Here is a 21,880-nt window from a genome sequence, read left to right on the forward strand (position 1 = left end):
AATTCCCACCCTTAATAGTAAGTAGGGTTGGGTATCGAGAATCGAGTATCGATTGGAACCGAGACTAACTTTTTGTTTTTCCCGGAATCGTTCAAAAGTTAAAATTTCGATTCCTAGTTTCGATATTCACAGTCCGCCGAGCGGAAGAAGAAACCGCTGAACAACACCAATGAAGAAGCGTCTACCGGAAGTGTTGGCATAACCACGTGAGTCGAACATGAGTACCTTACGTCGGCGATCCAAAGTGTGGGTTCACTTTTCTAAAAATAACAAAATTTGTGACAAAAGGAGTATTTGTGACTGGAGTATTTCCTTCAGAAAGGATTATTTCCTTCAGAAAGACCATTGGTTAGCAAGGTTAGTTGAACTTTTTTGACCCTGCCTCTTAAAAGAATCGGAATCGAGAATCGTCAGGAACCGGAATCGAAACAAGGAATCGGAATCAGAATCGTTCAAATTCAAACGATACCCAACCCTAATCGTAAGTAGTTCATTAATATTACCCAGACAGCAACATTGTATTCCAGATGTGGGCCTGATCTGGGCCGAAACTCTGTTGCTATGTGGGTAGAATTTCAGTAGGTACAATGTAACTACATCACCACAAAATAAAGTGTAACCAAAGTTCCTCTTTATGCAGTAAATTTTTCCTCCGACTCAATGCAAAAGGCCTTAAAAAATAGGCCTTAAATACATATTAGTGATAATCATTCTAAATACAGATGCATTAATTATATGACAACATGCAAATACATACACTCTAAAAAATGCTGGGTTGTTTTAACCCAACTTCGGGTCAAACATGGACAAACCCAAACGTTGGGTTAAAAATGTAATTAAAAAATGTAACCCAATGGCTGGGTTTGTCCATATTTGACCCAAAGTTAAAACTGGGTTAAAACAACCCAGCAATTTTTTAGAGTGTAGCAAATTATTATTAAAGTATTAATTTATTGCTAATAAATGTAAGAAATAATAACCTCAGCAATCCGTTATGGCATTTTGCATAACCTCTCATTTTATAAGATCTCTTGTGTGAGAACAGTATGGTTTGGAAATAATTGCACTCCAGGGGCTTTCATTTTACTCCTTTGCTAACAGTATTTTTGACGGCATGTTCATGGTTTTCTGCCTTATGTACATTTATTACTTGAACAAAACCATGAAGTATGTGATCAGGGATTCTCAACAATCAAACCTCATTCGAGTCACCGATATGGCCATATCTGTGATACATCGAGACAGACAGGTGTTTAGGGAAGTGCTTCGGTGGTTTTTGGTTTCTATTTATTTTTTCTAGAGCAAATACTAAAACCCAAACTGACCTTTTACCCCAGATGGCCTTTAGCCCTGTTGTAAATACTTCACCTTGCTAACATGCTCGTATGCAGACACGCTCACAACAGTGTGAAATCCTGATAAGAAAGCACCTGCGGCGTAATGGTTTTTGTCATGCTGCATTGTTTTCTTTCTTCCTTCCTTCTTTCTTTCCGTGCCGAAGCTCTCGAGGCGACTCATGAAGGACCAGACATCACCACACAAATAGACTCAGTCTCAGGATGAGTCACACGCGAGTGCGTTTTTATCTCGCGTACTTTTCCAACTGTTGGTGGAGGAATTGTCTGCTTTGCACTGACCCTTTCTTCCTCAGCGCTTTTACTCTAATAGATCGGCTTCTCGGGTGCGTAGCAAGATAACCACACACACACACACAGACACACACACACACACAGAAACAGTGGAGATGCATTCCCTCAGCAGTTTATAGAGAATCTGCTCGTCATTCAAGCTCACAAACACAACTTGATGAGTATTTCCTCAAGGAAAGAGCAACAAGATCAAGGCAGCAAAAGATGTTACGGTTTAAAGTGAGTGTGTGTGTGTGTTAGTCTTTGATTCGGTGAATGAAATGCTGCATCAGAGGCGCTTTGCCACGTCACGTCACGCAGCACACACACATCTTCACACGAGAAGCAACACATGCAACGATGGACAGTTACATATATGCGAGGAAGACCGATCAGTGTGCACACTCTAAAAACGCTGGGTTGTTTTAACCCAACTTTGGGTCAAATATGGACAAACCCAAACGTTGGGTTAAAAATGTAATTACAAAATTTAACCCAATGGCTGGGTTTGTCCATATTTGACCCAAAGTTGGGTTAAAACAACCCAGCAATTTTTAGAGTGCATGTAGATATCGTGGTCGGACACATTTGGAACATTTTATCAATTTTATTTTATTTTATTCATTTTTATTGACCAATATATCATTTCGAACACATAACCGACCAATATTGAGCCAGAATGTCAGTTCTAGTGATATTTAACCATGTTAATTTACCTTATAATTAACAATTGTCAAAAGACAAACTACTTCGGTTTGTCATGTTTAACAGCTATATATACATATTCTTGTTTAATTTGAATAAATATTTAACAGAAGTAAACACTAAAAGGTACAAAAGCTGTCACTGGGGCTGTACCTTTTGAAAAAGTAAACTTTTGTCCATTTTAGGTGTTAATATGTACATTTTAGGTGCTAATAAGTTAATTTTGGGTGCTAATATGTACATTTTAGGTGCTAATATGTGCATTTCAGGTGCTAATATGTACATTTTAGGTGTTAATATGTACATTTTAGGTGATAATATGTACATTTTAGGTGTTAATAAGTTAATTTTAGGTGTTAATATGTGCATTTTAGGTGCTAATGTGTACATTTTAAGTGTTAATATTTACATTTTTGGTGTTAATATATACATTTTAGGTGCTAATATGTACATTTTAGGAGCTAATAAGTACATTTTAGGTGTTAATATGTACATTTTAGATCTGAATATGTACATGTTAGGTACTGATATGTACATTTTAGGTACTAATATGTACCACTAAGGTACCACTATGCAGCCTTTGGGTACAAACGTGTACATTTTGAAAAGGTACAGCCCCAGTGACAGCTATACCTTTTTTTCTGAGAGTGTGTGTTAAAAAAAATATTGGCACCAAAAAATCCATATCGGTCTGAAGCAAATCGGTTTGACCGCTCAGGCTTAGCAAAGCCAACACTGAAATTACTGTCAAAATGCATTTTAAATGGAGAACATCAAACAGAATTAAATCCAGCCGTTTAATACCAAGTGTTGAACAAACCCTCGCCAGAAGAGTGTCTGAGGAAAATCAACATTGTGCTGCTTTGCAAGAACAAACAGATCAGCAAGTGAGCGCAGAGAAAGTGAAATGAGACGTTTCCTGACACACACAATGAGTTATGATCACTGGCTGCTGTCACTTTCTCTCAAACAAACTTCATCGTGCCCTCGTCACCGGAGGAAGTGTGCATGCATCACAAACACACGCTCACCTTGCTCTCTAAATGAAGACGTACCGCAGTCTTCTGCTGTTTATATAAAACTAATTACGACTCCACACTAACCCAACCCCCTCAAAGAAACTTTCAGCCGTTAATAACTTATAGATTTGCCACATTTAGCTCACGTCTAAGGACAATTTAGTCCCTGAACACACATGTGGCTCATCAAAGACGAGACGTCTCACACTCCAAATCCCCAAACGCGAGCCAAAGCATTCATTTCCCACACGCCAATGTCAGTCCATCCCACCTGTGTGTTGGGGTCATCCAACGTCTCATGCATGTTCACTCCCGCACAAACACACTGCACCCTGACTCACTTGTTAAGAGTAGCGCTGGTCCTCAGAGGAAGCTGTCGCGGGGCAGGACCGCCTCACAGGGCTTCTGCGCGACACCACATCTCCTCCTAATAAACTGAGCTCTGGTACATTTGCAGCCTCCTTCTTTACGTCTACGCTTAGCAGCCGGAGCGAGCAAACACACACACACACACGCACACACGCATGCAGAGCAGCGACACGACCTGACCGAGCCACTGAATAAACCACTGCAGTTCTGAGCCGACGCCAGAAACACTGAGACAGACAGAGAGAGAGAGAGAGAGAGAGAGAGAGAGAGAGAGAGAGAGAGAAAGGGGGAGGGAGTAAGACTGGGGAGGCGTGTAATACTGAGAGATTAAGGAAGGAAGAGAGAGAGAGAGAGAGAGAGAGAGAGAGCATTTCTAGGTGAGATAGAAAGAAACCTCACACGGGTTGAACAGTGACAGGGGTCAGTGACTCAACAGCTACTTGAATTAACACACACAGACGTTGATTGTGCGGTAACGTGTGTGTGAGAGAGATGTATGGTTCGTATAGTCTGATATTTGAGTGCGTCTGCTCTGCAGTCGGATGAATTAGTTTTACAGGCTTTACGGGCTTACAGCTAATCCACAAACACACACACACATGCATCAGAGCCATGTTTTCTGAGAAAAGCAGGCTGTGCCTCTTCAAATATATCTATTTTGTATTGTGTGATCAAATATTTGACATTACAAACCAGACATTACAGAACATCAGATTAACTGTGCCGTTTCTCCAGATCTGTGGCTCTATAGAGCAAAAGTTACGAAAACTTCTATAGTTCTGAGGAGGAAACGCCACTGAGTTTCATCTTTGTCCAATAGCAAAAGAAAAAAATAACGATAGCATTACTATGACTTTACAAAAGAGAAAAACACAGAGATTGATTACGTTGGTCAGAAAAGAGGAAGAGGTCAAATTTGCATTTGCATTTGCAACTCTTTTGGCCTTTATATTAGAAACACTCACACACGGTTCGATAAAGGATTGGGTCATCAGCCTACTCTGATTGGTCAGATGACCCAGTCTATTGTGATTGGTCTACTCTACTGTGATTGGTCAGATGGCCCAGTCTGTTGTGATTGGTCTACTCTGCTCTGATTGGTCAGATGACCCAGTCTGTTGTGATTGGTCTACTCTACTGTGATTGGTCAGATGACCCAGTCTGTTGTGATTGGTCTACTCTGCTCTGATTGGTCAGATGACCCAGTCTGTTGTGATTGGTCTACTCTGCTCTGATTGGTCAGATGACCCAGTCTGTTGTGATTGGTCTACTCTGCTCTGATTGGTCAGATGACCCAGTCTGTTGTGATTGGTCTACTCTGCTCTGATTGGTCAGATGGCCCAAGTCTGTTTTGATTGGTCTACTCTGCTCTGATTGGTCAGATGACCCAGTCTGTTGTGATTGGTCTACTCTGCTCTGATTGGTCAGATGACCCAGTCTGTTGTGATTGGTCTACTCTACTCTGATTGGTCAGACATTTGGTTGTCAATTAAGACTAATGAATAAATATTTATGTTACTGAGGCAAATTTAGTGGGGAAAAAAAACAGTGTAGGGTCACATGGGAGAGCGCTGTGATTGGCTGATTACCCTGTCAATACCATTATTCAGCCCGCAAATCGGTAATAATAGGTCAAACGAGTGAAAATGCATGGACTAATTACAGAGTAAACAACTCAGGCATCACCTCGGTTGGTCACGTTTGAATCGTGATGACCTTGAAATGATGATCAGCTCATTTATTTGAGCTAAATCTGCACCTCCTTTTAATGGTTGCTTCAGTGTTTACAGATAATTTGATGACTAATGGTCTAAAAAGAAGTTGAGCATGTAAGAGCAAAACAAACTGTGATTGGCCACTATATATGTCAATCAAACTGTCTCATCGGGTCTAAGTAGGCGGGTCTTAATTAATATAAGCTGCTTATTCAGGCATATGACGATCAAAAGTCTGGGGGTAAAACTGTTACATAACCTCTCACGCCAGTGGAACTGCATTTACATCACATTATTAAATAATAACTTCTTAATTTCTGAGCTAAGCAGTCATTTCAACAGCACTGGCCTTTGAGTCTGCAAATACTCTAATTTGACATGTAGTTGGCAAGTTGCTTATAGTTGACCGTCGAAATAAAGTGTAACCAATATTTAATAGCTACGAGTCACACATCACTAGGCCTAGAATTTCAATATCTTAGGCATGTTTGTTTAAGATTACTCTGCTAAGATAAGTCTGCTTTTTCTTTCACTCCGAAACAACCTTTAAACCGAAAGCAACGTCTAAAACACACACAGAGTCATAATGACAAAACACAGTTCATACCAGACTGATAAAGAAGTTCAAAGTGCACACTTGTAGGAATCTGTACATACACATCTGTTTACTACCAACATATTCATATCTTAAGGTGAACACGAGCAATTGAGACTGAACTTCCTTTCATGACCTGATGTAATTCCTACTGAACATGACACATGGACAGAACTAGTCATGATCTCTTATATATATATATATATATATATATATATATATATATATATATATATATAGGCTGATGTTGTCTAGACTATCGTCAACAGTGGGATCATGTGAGTATGTGTACTTTCTATTAAAGGTTTATTTGAGTTGTAATAGAAGTACACATGCAAGTCTACAGCTCAATCAAATTATCCGAGAAACACGGCTTGCATACACCTTCACTCACCCGAAATATGGTTAATATACAAGACTGCAACAAAATGGTGTATCAGAAGTAGCGTGGCACAAACACATGGAGAGTGACCTACCAGCTTGAACTTCAGACCCGGTAATGCCCAGTAAATCTTCCATGAACAGCATCAGGCCTTTGAATCAAAGAATCATACAGTATCCATGATCAGACTCACTCCATGTGCTGAAACACAACTAACTGAACAACTCTTAACACAAGAAAACACAGTCATTCCACAACATGCCCATGCTCGCCTCAAACCTCCACATGACCACTGCAAGCCAGTTACAACTGCAAGTGATGAACAAGTCAGAATACACTCCTTTTAGTTCATGAGCTGCAAGAGGAATTTACCTAATTGCAATTCAATGGAATTTCATTACCTTATGACTGCACATTATCCTACTTATTTCCAAATAAATACATAAATGGACAATATTGATTTGAGTTGAAACTATTCTATCATGCTAGAAGAAAGAGACAGCAGAGCAGAGATGTATAAAGTACTAGAAACCCGGACTTGAGTAAAAGTACAAGTGCTCCATCAAAAAAGTGACTTCAGTAGAAGTTGAAGTGCTCTTTAAGCACCACACTTAAGTATTCAACATTTTTGGTACTTAAATATTGCAAGTAGTTTATTTTGAAATTCACTACTTAAGTACTAAAAGTAAAAGTACAAGTATTGTGTCATGTAATTATTAAAGAAAGCAGTCAAAAGTTTGAACTAGCAATCAAATAAGGCGCTTTGGCGGGATACAAATTTGCTTTGGCGGCTGCCCCTGCATTAGTTGTCAATGTGTGTGTCAATCAATACCATTAGCCGATAAAACTGGCGTGTGATTTAGGCAGCATGAAAGCCAACTTGCAACGAATGATTCGTAACATTTTTATAATTGTAACTTGCAGAACATTAAAAAAATATTTAAGTAAAAGTATTAAATTCATCGAAAATAAAAAAAAATCTATACGGCAGTTTTTTCCTATGTCATGTTATCGATGTCAAAATTGAGGCCAGTGAAAATCGTGAGTGGCTAATCATTTTGAAAAACCACTAGCTATAGGGTTATTGCACTTCTATTGCATACTTCCACTAGATTAATTTATTAAATTTGCACATATTAACCACTATATGTGTGTAGTATGCAACAAAAAGTGTCAATATAACTGTTCTTTTTTCAATCGGAAATTTTAGTTCTCTCTTTATTCAATTTTTGTTTTATCTGCAGTTTATATAGTTACTGTACACATAGGTAGAGAATTCATAATATCAATTCTAAGAGCAAGATGATAAAATCTGATCAAGGACATAATCATCGGACAATTAGGGGCCATGTGGGTTAAAGGTCAAAGGTTAGAGTTTGAGGGTTCTTATCTCACATACGTACTGTGTGTCGCAGAATCAGATAGTTTTGTTTCGCAAGAGCAGCTCGTCTTCCTGCCGCTTTGAAGCATGCAGGTGGGTGGCTCGGCAGATGAATGACAATGACACGAAGATGCACAAGATTGATCATCTCAGAGAGATCACAGACAGCACAGAAATAAGATTCACAAAAGAAATAACATCTGGCTGCCCAACATCAACAGAGTGGCTTCTGGCTGTAGTGACTCTGTGATACGGTTTGACTTTGTAGACTTTAAAGGGATACTTCAGGATTTAGCATTAAGCTTTGTATTAATAGGAAACTTGTAGTTTTTTCGAATTATCGTGCTTTCCACCCTCATATCCCCTTGAGACGAGAGATTTATGTATTTTTTGTCTGGAAAAAATCCTCCGATGATGCAAAAATCGTCATTTTGTGTCATCTAAGGATTTTGTTGTTCAGAGGCTGAAGACTACAGTCAGTAGTCGGGTCTGTCCCGCATGTCCTCAACCCGCCCATAGAGGGCGATCTCACTCACAGAATGAACACATAGTGTCGGCCATCTTGTTTTGGAAGCTAAGCTAGCAGGCTCTTGTTCTGTGGAGAAAGCGGAGTAGTCGGGGTTACCATCCTCTTTTTCCCGGACATATCCGGCCGTCGATGTCCGGGATTCAGCTTTTGCTTTCTGCAGTCGCCATTCATTGTTTACATGCACAGCTTTTGTTTCAATAATCCCGATTGGTGAATCTGAATGTAGTGTTTGCATGAACGCTAAACAAGTGATCGGTTGATGTGCGTTTTAACATTGCTAAGAAAATTCCCGCTCCTCTGTGAGAGATACGAGACCGGTGCGTCTCACAGGTGTCGCTCATCGGTAATCACGCCACCGGCCTCGCGCCGTTCTCCCGCGGCCCTCACTCGTCCCGCTCGCCGCAGGAAACATGACGAACGGCGACTGTAGAACGCAAAAGCCGAATCCCGGACATTTTGGGCGATCTCGAAACACATTTTCAGGCAGACTCGTCTCGGAGACTCACTAGTAGCCTAGACTTGTTGTTTAACTACTGCGCTCTGTTACCGGTAGGCGTGGCCTCCTAGGGAAGCGAAGCAAGTGCATTCTGGGAGATGTTGTCTTTTATCCACATGAGCCAAAAATCTATTTTCTGGCTTTTCTCAGTCTAGAAAGCTCCAAATTTAAAAATAATTTCACATTTCTTCTACATAAATGACCCATTTTAAATACACATTCATCTTTCCAGAGGTGAAGTACCCCATTATGCACAAGGTCATTTCACAGTCACTCAAACGTGCAGTCAATACACTTGAATTAATGCATGGCAACAGAGGGGGCAAAAATATATACGCTTTTGATGTTGGTCAGGAGAGAACCGTTAAACACACACACACTCATGCCCGCCTCTGGGTGAAACTATCATGCTGCGTCTCTTTGACATACAGGAAGTCCTATTAAGGAAGTGCTTTGAGTCTCTGGCTCTGTTCTAAAATCAAGTGAGTTGCCAGCATGAGGCAACATGACTGAAATGGATCACACATCAGAGGTGGTTTAGACTGTTTTAGCCCCCTAAAACTATAATCACCTATTTGAAAGATCAGGCCAGTATTGCTTCAAGAACGTTAATAATTTTCACATCTTTTTAAGTCTTATCTGTTTTTAAACATTGATGTGATTTTGATGTGATACTCGCACGCTGTGATAGATCGTTTACACAAGCACACGCAAAATTATGTCGAAATGTCAATCATGACGAGTATCCACATGAACACAGTCGATTATGTCTTACGTGAGCGAAAAAATATCGGGCGCGCGTCAATAAAACAGATCGTTATACATCGGGTAAAATAGTCTAAAACTATGCATAACTGTTTATTAGATCTAATGATACATTTTAGTATTGAATGATTTATATTTACAAATCAACACTGCTCACTTTGACTGCATGGATTTTTTAATGAGCCTTGTTAAATGATGCGGCCTACCTTCTGAAACAGCCTTTGCTTTGTGATTTAAAACGCTGCCTACATAAGCACTCGACTTTACACCCACAATGAGCCTTAGCATTAACTACAATTCTGTCCTAATCAGAACATCAAATCAACGAACCTTGTCTGTACAGTGCTTATGGCAACATGACCAAAAAAAAAATTAAATAGTAATGCTGTCAACACATGCATATGCTAAGCATTAAATCTTAGTGTTGTCGCACACGGTCAGAGCAGGTGTTTTGCATGTTTAAAACATTTGATGGAGAAAATCAGCAGCTGTGTGTGAGAGTTACTCAGATTAAACTGAATTGATGTACATGGATTCATTTTTTTAGCTAATTTATAATGTTATATTTATATCTCATTTAAGCTAATCTCCTGACTTTGATATTCAATAAATTAAGCAAATAATTTGCCTTTATTTTGTCATATACAAAATAAGAAATATAATATAAAACAGTTTTTGTAGTATACTTTATTATGAGTTTAGTATCATCATGTCAATATGTCAAAATAACAAGATATTTATGTCAAAATAACGAGATATTTCAACAAAATGTCTTGTGATTTCGACAACTTATGTCAAAATAACACAATATTATGTAGTAATAACGAGATATGCCGAAATAACGGGAAATTATGTCGTAATAACGACGAAATAAGATGTCGTAATAACGAGATATCATATTGTAATTACCAGATATTATGTCGAAATAATGAATTAAGTTATAATAACGAGATATTATGTTGTAATAACAAGATATTATGACAAAATAATGACTCGTCGTAATAACGGAATGTTGAAGTAACAACTCATTATGTCGAAATAACAAGATATGTTGTACTAACGAGATATGTTGAAATAACGACTTGAGTCACAATAATGAGATATTATGTGAAAAAAACAACTTTTTATGTCGTAATAACGACTTGAGCTGAAATAACAACATATGTCGCAATGACAAGACATTAAGTCGAAATAATGAGATATTATGTCATAATAATGAGATATTATGTTGTAATAACGACTTAAGATGAAATAACAAGATATTATGTAGAAATAAGGACTTATTAACTCAAAACAAAAAGATACGTTTTCTTTCTTTTTTTTCTCACCTTGCGAAAACAAAGCAAAAATAATTTAAGCTAATTTCCTGACTTTGATATTCAATGGATAAAGTAATTAATTTGCCTGTAAAGTCCATATGCAAAAACCTGCCACAGTGCAAGGACAGAAAAAATATATTAAAAGTAAAATAAAATAAAATATTAAAATAATTAAATAAAGCAATCAAATCTGTTCTTTCTCAAAAGCTCTGATCCTGTGATCCTGAGTCCCACAGGATGCATAAACCCAATCAGATCAGAGATTATGGAAAGTGCTGGCATGTGTAAAATGCATCAGGTGAGCTTGAACACACACTCTCTGAGGCCGAGGCTGTTTGAGCGCTGGAATAACCCCTGACCTCCACGGATATATTACAGTTACAGTAAGCCAGTTTTACATTGAGAGATTAGAGTTAGCCAAGCACTGAACTCACCCATGACCCACTAATACAAACCAGGTGACAGAATATGAATCAGTGATGAGCGGGAGGAAGAAGCGAGACCACCTTAATTACATTTCAGAATGAAAAACGCATTACAGAATTGATCTGGACAAATCCCGTCTTGTAGACGCTGGAATGGGATTATGAAGGGAGGGGAGGACTGGAGCGTCTGAAGAAAGAGTTTGTGGAAAGATGTGTGATGTTTGACTAAAACACAGCACATCCAGAGTGTTTCACTTCAGGACACGCACAAGTGCCATCCACAGACATTTTAGTTAAAAAAAAAAAAAAAATCATGTTTTATAAAACGAATAAAATGACAAGCACATACCAAAATGATTAAACAATTAAACTAAAATGAACATGAATACAAATAAAAGCTAATTGAAAATGTGAATAAAATTCAGATTTAATTTTTTTTAAGAATATATATATGAATATAGAAAGAATATATATATATATATATATATATATATATATATATATATATATTCGTTATATATATTCGTTATATCTGAAATAACGAACAATTCCAAACAAGCAACAAACAATTCCAGACAAGCAACTTTTTTACTATTTTACTTTTTTATATATATACAAACATTAATTTTGAGACCATAGAGAGATCGCCTCGCCTAGTTTTTTTATGTTATTTTGTTTTGTTTATTTCCTATTCTTGCACTGTGGCAGGTTTTTGCATATGGACCTTACAGGCAAATTATTTATATAAATTATTTATATATATATTGGCATTTAGGTTCAATTTATTTTTATTTCAGTTTTAGTTTTCCAACTAATTTTTATGTTTTGTAATATCTCAGCTTATTTTTATTTCAGTTTTAGTTAAAAATAAACTATTTGTTGTAACTTGTCGAACATAAAAAGTAACAAATGCTGAAATTTCAAGTCAGTTTTCTATTCTGTGGAACACGAAAGAATATAGAATATATTTTGAAGAACGTTTCAAATGTGTTTGTGCATACAATGAAAGTCAATGGGGTCCAAAACATAAAAAAAAATGTTTTTTTTTATTTTTTGTCTTCTTTTGTGTTCCATAGAAGTTTACATTTATTTGATAACAATGAAAGTAAAACTTGTAAGCCTCTGTGGCATATTCGTTAAATATTATGATTGAATAATGGCAATATAGCAATATCAAAAAGATAACTATGGTTACATTCTGTTCATTAACAAACATTTTAATGGGAATAAATAAATAAAACCCTACATTTTTACTTCCTTGCACTAACATCTTTGGCTAATTCTAATTAGCTTGCAGCATAATTATAATTCTTAATCATAATCAAATTCAACACATACTGTAGTGTTTTATAATTTAAAATTAGCAGAGCGACCCAAAATCAACCCATCTGAGCCTATTTGTTAAAGATTATGATTGAATAATGGCAATAATATAACAAAAAGACAACGTAATATATTTCATGCTCAAAACAAACACAATCATGCACTTTTACTTCCGTGCACAAACATCTAAATTCGCTATACAATAATAACCGGCTTGCAGCATAATGATTATGATGAAACGCCATCAAGCTTCTTTAAGGCTTCTTGAGTTGTTCCCAAATGCCACATCGGTATTATGTTACCCACAAGCCTTGTCATGGCGCCTCGGCACGTTTATAACTGTGACGGTCTTATAACACACACGGCGCTAAAGCAGCAGATGCTCGCTAACTCCCGTCTGCACGTAAAACCCAACAGCTGCTTTCTTTTATTTGACTGCTTCATTTGTCTAACAACCAGTCAGCCAAGTTTGCTCACGTTCTGGCGCTTTGCCACTTTCCACCGCTATAAAATCAAGAAGCAGACATCCAAATCGCTATTAATATCCGCCGCTGTATAAAACCCTTTGACCGTTTACAATGGCACTGTATTAACAACCTAATTCATCACTCTTCACCTCCACGGCTTCATGGAGACGCTGTTTACTGGCCGCTCAGTCATTACTGCTCAGGCTTTTACAAGAGGAATAGTTCAGCCGGGAAACAACAGCTCATAGTGACCACATCTGTCAAGCCCCCCAAAAAAGGACTAAAAAACACCATAAAAGTACTTTAAACCAGGGATTTTAATACTAAGGTCCAGGGATTCCCATGGAGTGCATTAGTGCCTGCCCCCTTTTACAGCGCTGTTGGTTCTGGATGTATTTTTTCTATATTTTCCAAAGGGATTTCAAAAAAAAAGTCTTTGTTAATGAGGGTTACAATCCATAATCCTAATCACAACACTGCAAAGATTGATTTGAAGCCAAAAAGATTTTGAAAATCGGACAAAAAGATTTGGTGAGGGAAAGAAATACAATCCCATGAAGCACAAACAAAAAAAAAACAAAAAAATCTCAGAGGAATCTCAGATTATCTCAGAATCGCAGAATAGGTACATTTTAGACTCAATATTGACTGTTTTTGTTATATTTCGGCAGCGAAATTAGTTTTAAAGAAAGATCAGAGCAGAACCACAACGCATCTCACAGCCGGCATTCATTTCTGAATGATTCAGAGATTTGAACGAATTGGTCGAGTCAAGGATTCAATGACCCATTCATACACAACTGCCTCATTCTTAAGCGAATCAGCCATTTGAACGAATCATTTCAATAAATGACTCAATGACTCACTCATTTAGATGTTAAAAAGTATAATTTTTTCCTCAAAATTTCTTATTTGTATTTTGTTTATATTTTCATAACATTTTATTTAATATAACTTTTCTATTTGAATTCCAATTTAGTTTATTGATCAAATATAAGAATTTAAAATTAAGAAAGATTACACTGTAAAAAAAAAATATTTTCAAGATTTGTTATCACAACATTTTTTCTTTTGTCAAATCAACTTAAATAATTTATTTAGTTCAGAAAACTTATTATTTTGAGTTTCTGGTGATTAAATCAATCTCCTTCATTGTATTAACTCACTTTTTCCAGTTCAATCAACTTAAAATTTTAAGGCAACCTGGTTACTTTTTTTAAGTTAAACCAACAATATATTTTTTTACAGTGCAAGCCCTTCAAAAATGCCCTTGGGGTAAATACGATAAATATGCAGATTTACATATTGAAAAGCTGAGAATATTGCGTAGGAATGAATTATATTTACACCACGAACAAAAAATCCAGACAAGCAACTTTTTTACTCTATAAACATTAATTTTGAGACCGTAGAGAGATCGACTAGCAAACATGGGTGGGCGGAGCTAAAGAGCTGTTTTTTTCCCCAACTCTCTGATTGGTCTAATTTTCTATACAGCATCATGGGTAATGTAGTTTTTCTCCAAGAATTCCACTGATAACATGATTATTTTAAAAACTATGCTTAAATAATGCGGGCTGACGTCTTCAGCAGAAGCAAATGCCATCGATTAACAACTTTGCAGCTCACAGCAGGTCTGTATTTAACAGTTAATAAGTTATCATTAAAAATCTATTTCCCTCTGAATTTTATTGAGTTTTTACTTCCTCAACCAGACTTTTGCACTCTTGTGAAAGAAAGAAAAAAAGTACATACTCTACAAAATGTATTTTTAGTGCCCTTAATGTTAACATGTGCACTCAAAATAATATTTAATTTAACATTTTTACATTGGTTATTAAATATTAAAATTAGATAAATAATGCAAATCAGTAAATAATGACAGCGAAATGTCTTCAGGAAACCTTGTCAAGTTAAAGGCATTAACAATTAAGACGAAATTTCCCAGAAGCCCGGGCTCTTCTTCATCTTAAAGCGTCATTGTTCTGGCAGAGCAATATGATGGAATATGAAACAATTCCACGCGTGCGAACACGAGTAAACGCTGCGCTCGCAACCAGCGGCCGCCGTGCCATTTTCCTCCGCCAGAATCCTCTGAATGACAGAGCATTAACATAAAATTAGCATAAACAAATGAGCGTAATGCGACGGCCACGGAATTACCCTGGCAGACGGGAATGAGAAATGCGTGCTCATAAAGCATTCCCTTTCAGATGAGTTCGGATGTTTCAAGGACTGTTTTGAAACGACGCCATGATTGTCGCCGAACAACACACTAATCAACGTGGTGTGTGGCCCGGGACATCTTAATGATCTCTCTGTCTGTCTATCTCACACACACACACACTGACCGAAGCGTGCAGGAAATACAAACACCACATGTCAACTCTAAATCCTGGTCTTTTACATGAAAGCCCTTCGCTCCTCTTTCCAGCCTTAAAACAGGAATTACTGGAGAAGGCCTGAGCGCAGGGGTGGTGAAGAGGGAGAGGTGGCTTTTCATTTAGATTGACAGGGTGGCGTTATCAGCATGAAGCACCTGCGCGGGGTCAGTGCCGAAAACCGGAGCGCAACCAAAGCCGATCCCGGCAGTCATCGCTGCTGTAATTGCTTCCATTGACCCTCCTCTGATCGGCTTGGGAATCTCTGACAGGCCGGTCAGATGTTACTGATGTCTGCAGGGATCACATGCAAAAGTGCTCCCGTTCAAACAGATGCTCCTAATAATGCAACAAATGTGAATATCGTGCATTTATTTCAGCAATTCAACTTAAAAGGTGAAGCTAATATTTTATATAGACTCATTGCATGCAAAGTGAGATATTTGAAGCCTTTATTTGTTATTAATTTCATGATTGTGGCTTACAGCCAGTGTTGGGTAAGTTACTCTAAAAAAGTAATTAATTACTAGTTACTAATTACCTCTTCAACAGTGTAATTAGATTACTGTACTAATTACTCTCTCTAAAAAGTATTTAATTACTTTTAATTACTAATTACTTTCAAAATCCCATTTCAATCTCAACCAGCTGAATAATTTAAGGATAGACATGAATCTGTTTTAATTCTTTCAAATAAATACTATACAATTGCATGAATTATCTTTAAACTGACCACGGTGGAGAAGGTTACATAATAAAAACATACTTTTTAACATCAGACAATACATTTTGATGTTGAACCTACTATTGTTTTATGTCAGATCTCATTACATTTCTCACTTTTTTCATACATATTTTACAAGACGACTAATTCATACGAATTTGTACGAGTGCGGTCGTACGATTTAGACACCTCTAAACGAAAATGCATACGAATCGCTGTGAGATCGAATTGATCCATACGCAGTATTTATCTCAATTACATCAGAAGTAACTGTAATTAAATTACAGATAAATGAAGAGTAATCCCTTACTTTACTTTTTCAAGGGAAAAAAGTAATTAAATTACAGTAACTAATTACTTAGTAATTAGTTACACCCAACACTGCTTATAGCTTATGAAAAAAATTAGAATATTACATAAAACGGATTTAAAATACAGAAATGTCAGTGTAATCATGCATATGTACCCAGTACTTGGTTTGGGCCCCATGTGCATGAATTACTGCCTCAATGCAGCATGGATGCGATCAGCCTGTAGCACTGCTGAGGTGTTATGAAGATCAGGATGCTTCAGCTCTTCTGCTTTTTTTTTTTTTTTGGAAATAGGCTCATTTTACAACTCCCCCAGAGTTAAACTGTTGAGTTTTACCGTTTTTGAATCCATTCAGCCGATCTCCGGTTCTGGCAGTACCCCTTTTAGCATAGCTTAGCATACATCATTGAAGTGCACAAGAGCTCTAAATAAAATGATCAAAGTGTTTTTTGTATTTTTCCTATTTAAAACTTGACTCTTCTATAGTTACATCGTGCACTAAGACAGACGGAAAATGTAAAGTTGCGATTTTCTAGGCTGATAAGACTAGGAACTATACTCTCATTCCTGCATAATAATCAGGAAACTTCACTGTCGTAGCATGAGTGCAGCAGGCGCGATGACTACACAAACTTAGTCCCGGTCACGTTGGAAGCTGGGCGCTGCGTCATAACATTACGCCTGCTGCACTCATGGTACATGATTATTACGCAGGAATGAGAGTATAGATCCTAGTCATATCAGTCTAGAAAATCGCAACTTTACATTTTCCGTTGGTCTTGATGCACGATGTAACTATAGAAGAGTCAAGTTTTAAATAGGACAAATATCGAAACACCTTGGTAATTTTTTTGGGGAGAAATGCCAATAGTCTTGTGCACTTCAATGATGTATGCTAAGCTATGCTAAAAGTGGTCCCGCCAGAACCGGAGATCGGCTGAATGGATTCGAAAACGGTAAAAAAGTTGTAAAATGAGCCTATTTCCAAAAAAAGTGGAGTATCCCTTTAAAAGACATAACCTTTGGTCTAATTACACATTGGTACACAGTCAACCGTTCTCCGAGATTTGGTTCATGATTATCGAATGTAACGAGTTTTATCTCTAAAAACTGTTTAGCTTATAACACTAGTAAATGGGGCATAGAGTAATGAAAATAAAAATCGATAGTTTATACCACTAACAAGGCTCAAAATAGCCCAACACTAACACAGTAACATAATGAGGGTCCCTACATGCGAAATGAAGCATTGAGATGTTGTAAGTGTACAGACCGTTTAATAAGAAGATAATTTTGAAAGACAGTCCTCTTCGCGAAAACAGGCAGGAGCCATCTTTGGAAAACAGTCTCGAGCAGTCAAACCACGAACCACGTTTGTGGTTCGACTGCTCGAGACTGTATTCGCGAATTGGACGGTCTTTATAAATATCTTCTCATTAAACGTTCTGTACACTTACAACATCTCAATGCTTCGTTTCGCATGTAGGGACCCTGATTATGTTACTGTGTTAGTGTTGGGCTATTTTGAGCCTTGTTAGTGGTAATAAACTAGCGATTTTTATTTTCATTACTCTATGCCCCATTTAATAGCATTATACGCTAAACAGTTTTTAGAGATAAAACTCGTTACATTCGACAATCATGAAAACAAATCTCAGAGAATGGTTGACTATGAACCAACGTGTAATTAGACCAAAGGTTCATTTTGTGCCAGAGTTCTCCTTTAATAAAGCACTGAAAGCATGAATCAAGTCCACAATCTGTTTGCTGACTCAAGAAATTGGTGGTCAAAATTAAGAAGTTTTTAGCTGATCTCGGTCTCAAAATATATATATATACAAAGATGAGCCGAAACATTATGACTAGCTGCCTAATATCCTGTTGGTCCTCCACGTACTGCCAAAACATCCCACAGATGCGATCTGGGGAACTAAGGCTGCATTTACACTGCAGGTCTTGATGCCCAAATCCAATTTTCTGACTATATCCGATTTATTTGATGACCTGCTTACATCATCTTTTAAAAGTGACCCATATCCGATTTTTGCGTTTATACACTGCTGAAACTACCAAATGCAGACGTTCTGACCCGGGAAATTAAGCAAAACAGCACAAATTCAATGGATGCAGATGCAAACAAAATTATCCAGTGTTTTCTTTCCACAACATTTCAATAAGTCATCAAAACATTGGTCTCGTACGGCGGAGAAAAAAAGAGGAGAGGCTCTGGCCACGAGCACTTAAAACGATGCCTCATATCTCGTGAAATGTCTTCAAAAACGGATTTATTTCTGTAACAACCCTGCATTTTCGCCTGCACTCTTCACCCCAAACACTCAAAACACATGAAACCTCCGCATTGCTCCACTGTGTGTATCTTTTCTTCCATCGCGCACTTTTTAATGACGTACGACTCACATTACCGGGGAATATCCGATTTGTCTGCTTACATGGCACACGCAAATGCACGTATCCGATTCATATCCGATTTAATACCACATATGAATGAGGCCTGAATCCGATCTGAGAAAATCGGAATCCATGCGTTTTTTCCTGCTTACACGTTCACCGGTCATATCCGATCTGTGCCACATGAGAGGAAAAAAAAAAAAATCGGATTTGGGTCACTTGAACCATGCAGTGTAAACGAGGCCTTAGAGGCCAAAGCAACACCTTGAACTCTTTATCATGTTCCCAAAACCATTCTTGAATAACTTGTGCAGTGACAGGGTGTTTTATTCTGCTCACCTAAGATAGCCTTTGTTGACAAGTGGCCTTGTTAGATGATATTCGCTTTAACTCTAACTGGTCATAATGTTTTGGCTCATACATTTTTTCCCTCAAAAGTGGGACCACCCACAAGTCTGTTCTCTAACTCAAGTACACAAACACAAGCACACACTGAGGCTGAACGCACAAGCAGTGCAAATAAAGATTTCTCGCTGTCTTTTGAAGCACTGGGTGGAAACAGAGCCTGAAAAACACACATTTGTGCACCGTTTGCACATGATGAGCCGGTGCTGAGAGTCGGTGTGCTGCTTGCACACGTAAACGGAGAGATGGTCCCCCGCAGAGAATGCTGGGAAGGTCTTCGGGTGCACACCATTAGATTACAGGCCAAAAGCAGACGGGATGCTGGGATATCACAGCGGGAGAGCGGCGTGCTTGTGTTGTGTGAGACGGATCCGGGAGCGGCTAGTGTAAACGTGCGGATGTGTCGCTCCGGATCCGCCTTTGTTTCATCTTCATCTCTTTGCACAGCTTTGATCTGCGCTTCTCTCCGGGTTAAAGACGCCTCGCCCTGCAGGGAAACGACGAGAACTGACGTTTCCTCTTCATCTGCATGTCGTGACGATATCATTTTCAAACAGGATGATGAAATGAGATGCGATGATGTCAAAGAAATTCTGACAGGTCACGTCTCTGGGGAAGATCAGATGTTTCGTTCAGGATGGCGTTTGATTGCTAACGCTCAAAGTGACGTAATCACACCGTATGAGGGCGTCTTTCTCCACTGACGGCTTTGATAAAGAGATCGCTCGACAACATCACGGGGAGAATTACATGTGAAGATCATCTAAGTAGATTAACAACTCTGACAGTGAAAATCTGTTGAAATGCAAAAGATAATGAAATTGAGAATAAAGCAACAAAAAGTTGCACATTTAATTTATCCACAGCGTTGTCAGCTTGTTCTGCTAATACTTTGGTTTATTTTCCCCGTTTCAAGAAGGTCAAGTTCTTCCGCCTTCTAAAAACTTATATTAAATGAATCAATCCTATTGTTGTATCTCTGTCTCTTATTTTCCAGTTAAAATAATCCCATAAAAAGTTTAATTCATTTAATTACATTTAATTCATCTGCAGCTTTGTCAGCTTGTTCACCTTTCTTTGTGTCTTTGCTCTTGTTGGATCTAGAAATTCTCACTGCCTAAAAATTCTATCAGAAAGTAAAAAAAAAATCAACAACAGATAAATAAATAAAATAGATCAGACATTAAAAAAATGAATTAGATAGAAAAAAGACTTGTATAAGACTACATGTATTTTAATTGTCTGGCAGATTTTATGACTTGTGTTAAAACAAGTGAAAAAAACAGTTACATTCGAGATGAAAACAAATCTTAATATCCCATTCTCTTTTGCTTAATGCAAATTGATCTCGGCCAAGGTAAAAATGGCTAATTAAAAAGTCATTGTTTTGCAGTGCACTCATGCACTTTAAAATTAGCCTGTACTTTAAATTGCTTTTTTAAATATCGAGGTTTTGAGTATGACATACATTAACGTAATACATATCTAGTTCAGTCATGTAACTCTAGATGGCACAAGCTGATTGGTTCTTTACATGCAGTCTGCAAGGAATCACATCATTACCGCATGTCAAAAGCTGATTGGCATCTGCTGATCCTGCAGCCAATGAGATTGCTTGCTCAAAATGTAAATAGTCTGGTTCAGTGTTTGCCCAATGTGTCTGACCAAAGTAGACCGATCACAACAGACTGGGTCATCTGACCAATCAGAGCAGAGTAGACCAATCACAACAGACTGGGTTATCTGACCAATCAGAGCAGAGTAGACCAATCACAACAGACTGGGCCATCTGACCAATCAGAGCAGAGTAGACCAATCACAACAGTCTGGGTCATCTGACCAATCAGAGTAGAGTAGACCAATCAAAACAGACTGGGTCATCTGACCAATCAGAGCAGAGTAGACCAATCACAACAGTCTGGGTCATCTGACCAATCAGAGCAGAGTAGACCAATCACAACAGTCTGGGTCATCTGACCAATCAGAGCAGAGTAGACCAATCACAACAGTCTGGGTCATCTGACCAATCAGAGCAGAGTAGACCAATCAAAACAGACTGGGTCATCTGACCAATCAGAGCAGAGTAGACCAATCACAACAGTCTGGGTCATCTGACCAATCAGAGCAGAGTAGACCAATCACAACAGTCTGGGTCATCTGACCAATCAGAGCAGAGTAGACCAATCAAAACAGACTGGGTCATCTGACCAATCAGAGCAGAGTAGACCAATCACAACAGTCTGGGTCATCTGACCAATCAGAGCAGAGTAGACCAATCACAACAGACTGGGCCATCTGACCAATCAGAGCAGAGTAGGCTCTTGGAAAGGAGGAGTTTAGAGAGACTAAATCCTCAATCAAACTGTTTTAGACACTGTGAGTAAAGAGGTGATTCTGCAAGGTTTATTATGAGATGAGAAAATTACAGTGCTTGTATATCTAAAATTAGGAGCATTTAAAATAGCATAATAGAGGTACTTTCATTTAAATAAATGCATGAATGCTAAAATAAATAAATGTACATAAAAAAA

The 21,880-nt window shown here is 37.9% G+C and overlaps 1 protein-coding gene across 8 annotated transcripts in view; it reads right to left on the reverse strand.

Annotated features, from left to right (window-relative positions):
- Nucleotides 1–21,880, reverse strand: part of inpp4b (inositol polyphosphate-4-phosphatase type II B) — a 237,456-nt gene that overhangs the window by 165,444 nt on the left and 50,132 nt on the right. The window contains exon 1 of one of the 8 annotated variants that reach the window (XM_089131971.1): nucleotides 6,508–6,632. The exons of 6 other annotated variants lie outside the window; for them this stretch is intronic. The gene's annotated coding sequence lies outside the window, so the exon portion shown is untranslated. Of the gene's footprint in view, nucleotides 1–3,693; nucleotides 3,954–6,507; nucleotides 6,633–21,880 lie in introns of those variants that run through there. One more of the 8 variants, XM_089131968.1, reaches the window with a different exon arrangement.

Source organism: Pimephales promelas, chromosome 6, assembly GCF_988280905.1.
Source record: "Pimephales promelas chromosome 6, fPimPro1.hap1.1, whole genome shotgun sequence".
NCBI classification, from domain to species: Eukaryota; Metazoa; Chordata; class Actinopteri; order Cypriniformes; family Leuciscidae; genus Pimephales; species Pimephales promelas.